This window comes from Homarus americanus, unplaced genomic scaffold (assembly GCF_018991925.1).
Source record: "Homarus americanus isolate GMGI-L3 unplaced genomic scaffold, GMGI_Hamer_2.0 scaffold37991, whole genome shotgun sequence".
NCBI classification, from domain to species: domain Eukaryota; kingdom Metazoa; phylum Arthropoda; class Malacostraca; order Decapoda; family Nephropidae; genus Homarus; species Homarus americanus.
Genome location: NW_024733625.1, coordinates 86,971 through 95,000, shown reverse-complemented (window position 1 = coordinate 95,000; position 8,030 = coordinate 86,971). Strand labels below are relative to the sequence as shown.

General features: G+C 45.6%; 1 long non-coding RNA gene across 1 annotated transcript in view; it reads left to right on the top strand.

The window, feature by feature from the left end:
• The first annotated feature begins 1,940 nt into the window (after positions 1–1,940).
• Positions 1,941–8,030, top strand: part of LOC121869851 — a 30,740-nt gene continuing 24,650 nt past the window's right edge. Inside the window, exons 1-2 of the long non-coding RNA XR_006089599.1 lie at positions 1,941–2,092; positions 3,406–3,524. This is a non-coding gene — a long non-coding RNA (uncharacterized LOC121869851). The remainder of the gene's footprint in view (positions 2,093–3,405; positions 3,525–8,030) is intronic.

The window sequence follows — 8,030 nt, the reverse complement described above, 5'->3', positions numbered from 1 at the left end:
CTCCCCAGGTGTGTGGCTCCTCCCAGGTGTGCCCCCAGGTGTGTGTCTCCAGGTGTGTAGCTCCCCCAAGTGTGTGTGTCCCCAGGTGTGTCCCCAGGTGTGTGTCTCCCCAGTGTGTGTCTCCCCAGGTGTGTATCTCCCCAGGCGTATGTATCCCCAGGCGTGTGTCTCCCCAGGTGTGTGTCTCTCCAGTTGTGTATGTCTGCCCAGGTGTGTGTCTCCCCAGGTGTGTGTATCTCCCAGGTGTGTGTGTCCCCAGGTGTGTGTGTCTCTCCAGTTGTGTGTGTCTCCCCCAGGAGTGTGTGTCTCCCCAGGTGTGTGTCTCCCCAGGTGTGTGTCTCCCCCAGGTGTGTGTCTCTCCAGTTGTGTGTGTCTCCCCAGGAGTGTGTGTCCCCCAGGTGTGTGTCTCCCCCAGGTGTCTGTCTCTCCAGTTGTGTGTCTCCCCAGGTGTGTGTGTGTGTCTCCCCAGGTGTGTGTGTGTGCCTCCCCAGGGAGTGTGTGTCTCCCCAGGTGTGTGTCTCCCCAGGTGTGTCTCCCCAGGAGTGTAGTCTCCCCAGGTGGGATGAACGTGGAGGTAGAGAAAGGCCAGCAACCAACCATCCGTATTTCTCACTTTATCGCACAGAGGCTGAGTGAGCATACAGATAAAAAGGAATTCCTCGCAGAATCACCAATACCTCACTGCCTCTCACTGTCTCTCAGAGGGGAGAAGGGGGGGGGGTGATTTCATTTTCTCATCGTCTCATACCAGATGAACAACGATGTTATTGAGAAATCCGACTGCGAGAGAGATTTAGGAGTAACTAGCAGACTCACAAGGCAACGGTAGGGCGCCACCCTGTTCAGTCCCCAAAACTTCTTCTTCCATAAATAGTTCATTAACGGTGTATGTAAGTTCCACCATGTTTTTCACTACAACGGTACAGCAAAGTATATATTTTTTATTGTCTAATCTTCACTACATATAACACCACCCATCAACACTACATATAACATCATCCATCATCACTACATATAACACTATCCATCATCACTACATATAACACCATCCATCATCACTACATAAACCACCACCCATCATCACTACATATAACAATATCCATCATCACTACATATAACATCATCCATCATCACTACATATAACACCATCCATCATCACTACAGATCGGCAAAGTATTTTCCGAGATTCTCGTGCGGACACACACACACACAAACAGACAGACTTTTTTGTTTTATAAAGATATAGATTGTCTAATCTATATGGATAGATGATAAGTAGGAATCTAAAGCCAAGTAAACAATGTGTTTTTGCCCGAAACAAGGCTAATAAAGTCCTAGGGTTCATACAAAGGAGTGTTAGTTACAAGACAAGCGAGGTCATCTTAAGACTATATCTTGCGCTTGTGAGACCTCACCTGGATTACGCAGTTCAATTCTGGTCACCGTATTACAAAATGGATATAGAATCCTTGGAAAGAATTCAGAGGAGAATGACAAGACTAATCCCGGGCATTAGGAACCTTGAGTACAGAGACAGGTTAAAGCATCTTAATTTGCACTCCCTCGAGAGACGTAGAGCGAGGGGGGACATGATAGAGGTGTATTAATGGAAGTCAGGGCTAAACAAAGGGGACATTACAAAGGTACTCAAACTATCCAACCAGGAGCGAACTCGTAACAATGGTTTTAAATTAGACAAATCTAGATTTAGGCGCAAAATAGGTAACCATTGGTTTGGAAATAGAGTAGTGGATGAGTGGAACAAGTTACCAAATATCATCATTAACTCGAATACGCTGGATAGCTTCAAACATAGGTTGGGTGGTTATATGAGCAATAGGGGTTGGGTGTAAATGGGACTGCCCAGTATGGTTCAATAGGCCCGCTGCAGTTTCCTCCATTCTTATGTTCTTATGTTCTCACTGTCTTTTTCTCTCACATAGGGGCGGGGTAAGTGTGGAGATAGAGAAGACGCCGACGAAGACCACCTCCAAGCTCTTCATCACCCCGGCGCTGAAGACTGATTCTGGTAACTACACTTGTGGCCCCCAATTTGCCGAGGCCGCCTCAGTCCTGGTGCACGTGGTGAACGGTGAGTACTGGTGCATGTGGTAAATGGTGAATACCGGTGTATGTGGTAAATGGTAAATACTGGTGCATGTGGTGAATGATGAGTACTGGTGCATGTGTTCAACCCTTTGGTACGTGGTGAATCGGTGAGTACTGGTGCATGTGGTGAACGGTGAGTACTGGTGCATGTGGTGAACGGTGAGTGTAGTGTAACATGAGGATCACCAGACCAAATTTCTCTCAACAAAAGGCTCACTGTATATTAATGACCTGATATTCTTAATTACTCGTGATTCTTTAATTTATGCTTTACAATAACATAACTATATTTTCACACACACACACACACACACACACACACACACACACACGCGCGCGCGCGCGCGGTGAGTCTCTGTTTGGTTACGTGTCTTCATAATCCAAATGCATTTCTGTGTTTTCCTGATAGATCTGTGCTTTTGTTGTGGCCTCAGACTGAAGTCAGGACAATATACAGCAATGACAAAAAAACACAAGACAAAACGAACCCAGAAAGACGGACTGAGACAAGAACGGTCCATAAGTAAGAAAAAAACTCGTAGTAGAGGAACAATGACTCAAGACTTTAGATGATTTTTTTTTATTGAGTACATCTTTGTTACTCAGAAGGCAATGAGGCGTATAGATACAATGATATAATTTCTGTGAATTCAATATCTTGTCATTGTTGTTGTTGTCTCCGGAAATTCAGTAATTAGTACAATCAAGCCTTGTTGTTTTTGCCTCGTGTATTTTAGTACAATAAGACTTGTCATTATTCTATTTGCTGCGTCTGCTAGCCTGCTTACAGTGCCATATAAGACGAGAGGTATCCTGTCCTCTCTGAGGTACTCTGCAATTACATCTCACTTGTGTATGGTGATTGACTGTTGAGCAATTAGAGGGTGACTGATTTGAGTGGTAGTTTCCCGGTCTACTAACACTGAGTAAATTACCTTCTTTGTTTACATGGGTAAGGAGAAGGACAAGAGACATACCAGGTATATTAATAACAAGGTAACAAGGTAACATGACAATAATACTAAACGTTACAAACTATATAGACATTTTGATATATAATTTATAATGCTCCAAAATTTATGTGTGTTTGTGTGTGTGTGTGTGTGTGTGTGTGTGCGCCCCTCTTTGAGTCTTGGTGCACATGGTTAATGGTAAGTTTCGGTTCACGTGGCTAATGATGAGTCCCACTTGTGCATGGTTAGCGATGAGAGCTAGTGTAAATGGATAAATTCGCCGCCTATTTTGGTGACATTTAAAATCTATTGCTCACGGCACTTCTTCTCTCTCCTTTCCTAGGTGAGGAGTCAGCTGCTGTCCACACTGCCTCCTCTCCCGCTCTCCACAGCAACGCCCGCCTGTTGTGTTGGTGTCTGCTGATGCTGCTGTGTCGGCACTGGCGGTGACCCTCTATCCTGGTGAGTAGCTGTGATGGTGATGTTGTTCTGGTGAGGAACTGTAGTGAATTATAATTTTGCATTATTGGAAAGAAATTATTTTACACTAGAAAAACACAGACACAGGTACATAGTTTATATAACGAAATGCTGTATGTACAGTATGTACCATTTATACACACATAGAGTACATATATATATATATATATATATATATATATATATATATATATATATATATATATATATATATATATATATATATATATATATATATATATATATATATATATATATATATATATATATGCGCAAGTAAATCACTGTAGTTGCGCGTGATCCAGGTATATGCTGATAACCACAAGGAAAGAAGAAAACACGAAGTTCCCAAGCGCTTTCGTGTAATTCACATCTTCAGGGGCGAGTACAGACTAAGGGGAAGTACAAAACAAGGTGTATATATACAGAGGAGGGTGAGATCAGGTCCACAATGGTCAGGTATTAGGTAATGACCCTACTCACCCCTGAAGATGAATTACACGAAAGCGCTTGGGAACTTCGTGTTTTTTTCTTTCCTTGTGGTTATCAGCATATATATATATATATATATATATATATATATATATATATATATATATATATATATATATATATATATATATATATATATATATATATATATATATTCTAAGTGTAGAATTTTAAATAACGATCAACAAACACAGAAGGGTACCTGTGTTTGTTGATCGTTGTTTTTAAAAGGCTAAAATCCTTTCATATATATATATATATATATATATATATATATATATATATATATATATATATATATATATATATATATATATGTATATATATATATATATATATATATATATATATATATATATATATAAATATCCAACAGTGTTTTTACTTCAAATACAATTTTACACGTCATAGATATGTGTGTTAGGGCCTGGACAGGTGTCACAGGTTGTACTGTATAGACAACATGGGGTGTGTCGTACCTACAGTAGGGGTAGCATAGTGTAAGAGTGATTGTTTGATTGATTGATTGACGTGTGTGTGTGTGTGTGTGTGTGTGTGTGTAAGTGTCCGTACATTTAAAGAGAATTCATATAAAGTGAATTGTATATTACGTTAATCTTGATTTTGATAAAGTCTTCGTAATATTTACATAGGCAAGAGAGACGCATTACATACAAGAAATATAGAATTGATGTTATTTGATCCTGCCCTCCTCCCCTCCTCCCTCCCTCCTCCCTTTCCAGGGCCTAAAATATTTATCAACTTCCTCCCATCCCTCCCGTCCCTTCTCCCTCCCAGGTCCTAAAATATTTCACAACTTCCCCCCTCCTTCCCTCCCCCACCTTACCCTTACCTCCTTTTTAGAACAATTTACATATGAACTCTTATTTAAAATTTCATGTCATTATTGTTTTTTCTTTTCTTTTTTTTTACATTTACGTGAACCAATTAACAAATGAATGTAATAATGAATGGATACGTGAATAATTTAATATGAATATGGAATTAATGACAAGTACAGAATGATAGTGTCTCCCAGCTTGTGTTTCAGTATTTAATTTCATTTGTATTTTTGGGGGTATGTTTATTCAATCTAGTATACGCTTCTCTTGACACAACTGAAGGATTGTATACACACGAGAGGGAAGTGTGGTGTAAAATAGTGATCAGTTCCTGTTAAATGCATCAATTATATAAGAAGAATTTCATAAAAAAAAAATGGTTTAAAATACGGTAATACAGGAGCGTCTGGTGAACAGCCCTGGACATTTTCTTCCACTTCAGTTTTGTAGTCCCAAGTCTCCCTAACTGTAAATGACTGCCTGGCTTTACAAGTTGGGGGAAGTGAAGGCGGTCGAGGACAGTGTTCCCTTGTGCGTCGATTTTTTTATTTTATTTCATATTTTTTAAGCGTGCTGTATTCAGTGTTCCTAACGGGCAGTCATGCTTATGGGTAACATTGTCGTTTTCACTGCGCAAAACTACACTCCCACACGCACCAACACACTCCCACATGCATCAACACACTCCCACACGCACCAACACACTCCCACAAGCACCAACACACTTCCACATGCCCCAACACACTCCCACGCACACCAGCACACTCCCACGCACAGCAACACAGTCCCATATGCACCAACACACTCCCAAATGCACCAACACATTCCCACATGCACCAACACACTCCCACACGCACCAACACACTCCCACACGCACCAACACACTCCCACATGCAACAACACACTCCCACACGCACGAACACAGTCCGACACGCACCAACTCACTCCCACACGCACCAACACACTCCCACACGCACCAACACATTGCGACACACACCAACACACCCCACACGCACTAACACACTTCCCACGCACCAACACACCACACGCACCAACACACCACACGCACCCAAACCACACACACACCAACACATTCCCACACGCACCAACACACTCCCCACGCACCAACACACCCACATGCACCAACACACCCCACGCGCACCAACACACACCACACGCACCAACACACTCCCCACACGCACCAACACACTCCCACACGCACCAACACATTCCCCACGCACCAACATATTTCCATATGCACCAACACACTCCCACACGCACCAACACAGTCCCACACGCACCAACACACTCCCACAAGGACCAAAACATTCCACACGCACCAACACACTCCCACACGCACCAACAAACCCCACACGCACCAACGCACCCCACACGCACCAACACACCTCCCACACGCACCAACACACCCGACACGCACCAACACATTCCCACACGCACCAACATATTCCCATATGCACCAACACACTCCCACACGCACCAACACAGTCCCACACGCACCAACACACTCCCACACGCACCAACACATTCCCACACGCACCAACACATTCCCACTTGCACGAACACACTCCCACACGCACCAACACATCCCACACGCACCAACACACTCCCCACACGCACCAACACACTCCCCCACGCACCAACACATTCCCACACGTACCAACACACTCCCACATGCACCAACAAACTCCCACACGCACCAACACATTTCCACACGCACCAACACACTCCCCACACGCACCAACACATTCCCACACGCACCAACACACTCCCACAGCACCAACACACTCCCCATACGCACCAACACACTCCCACACGCACCAACACACCTCCACACGCACCAACACATTCCAAGCCCACACACTCCCACGCACCAACACACTCCCACACTCACCAACACACTCCACACGCACCAACACATTCCAACACGCAACACACACCCCACACGCACCAAAACACTCCCACACGCACCAACACACTCCCCACAGCACCAACACATTCCCACACGCACCAACACACTCCCACACGCACCAACACACTCCCACAGCACCAACAATTCCCACACGCACCAACACACCTCACACGCACCAACACACCCCACACGCACCAACACACTCCCACACGCACCAACACACTCCCACATGCACCAACACATTCCCACACGCACCAACACACTCCCACACGCACCAACACATCCCACACGCACCAACACACCCCACACGCACCAACACCATCCCACACGCACCAACACACTCCCACACGCACCAAACCATTCCCACACGCACCAACACATCCCACACGCACCCAACACACTCCCCACACGCACCAACACACTCCCACATGCACCAACACACTCCCACACGCACCAACACACCACACGCACCAACACACTCCCACACGCACCAACACACTCCCACACGCACCAACACATTCCCACACGCACCAACAACTCCATAGCACCCCAACACACCACACGCACCAACACATCCACACGCACCAACACACTCCCACACGCCCAAAACATTCCCACGCACCAACACACTCCCCACACGCACCAACACACTCCCACACGCACCAACGCACTCCCACACGCACCAACACACCCCACACGCACCAACACACCCCACACGCACCAACACATTCCCACACGCACCAACATATCCCACATGCACCAACACACACTCCCACACGCACCAACACATTCCCACACGCACCAACACACTCCCACACGCACCAACACATTCCCACACGCACCAACAACACATTCCCCACTGCACCAACACACCCCACACGCACCAACACACCCCACACGCACCAACACACTCCCACACGCACCAACACACTCCTCCACGCACCAACACATTCCCACACGAGCAACACACTCCCACATGCACCAACAAACTCCCACACGCACCAATCACATTCCACACGCACCAACACACTCCCACACGCACCAACATATTCCCACATGCAACACACTCCCACATGCACCAACACACCCCACACGCACCAACACACCCCCACCCGCACCAACACACTCCCACACGCACCAACACATTCCCATATGCACCAACACACTCCCACACGCACCAACACACCCCACACTCACCAACACACCTCCCACACGCACCAACAC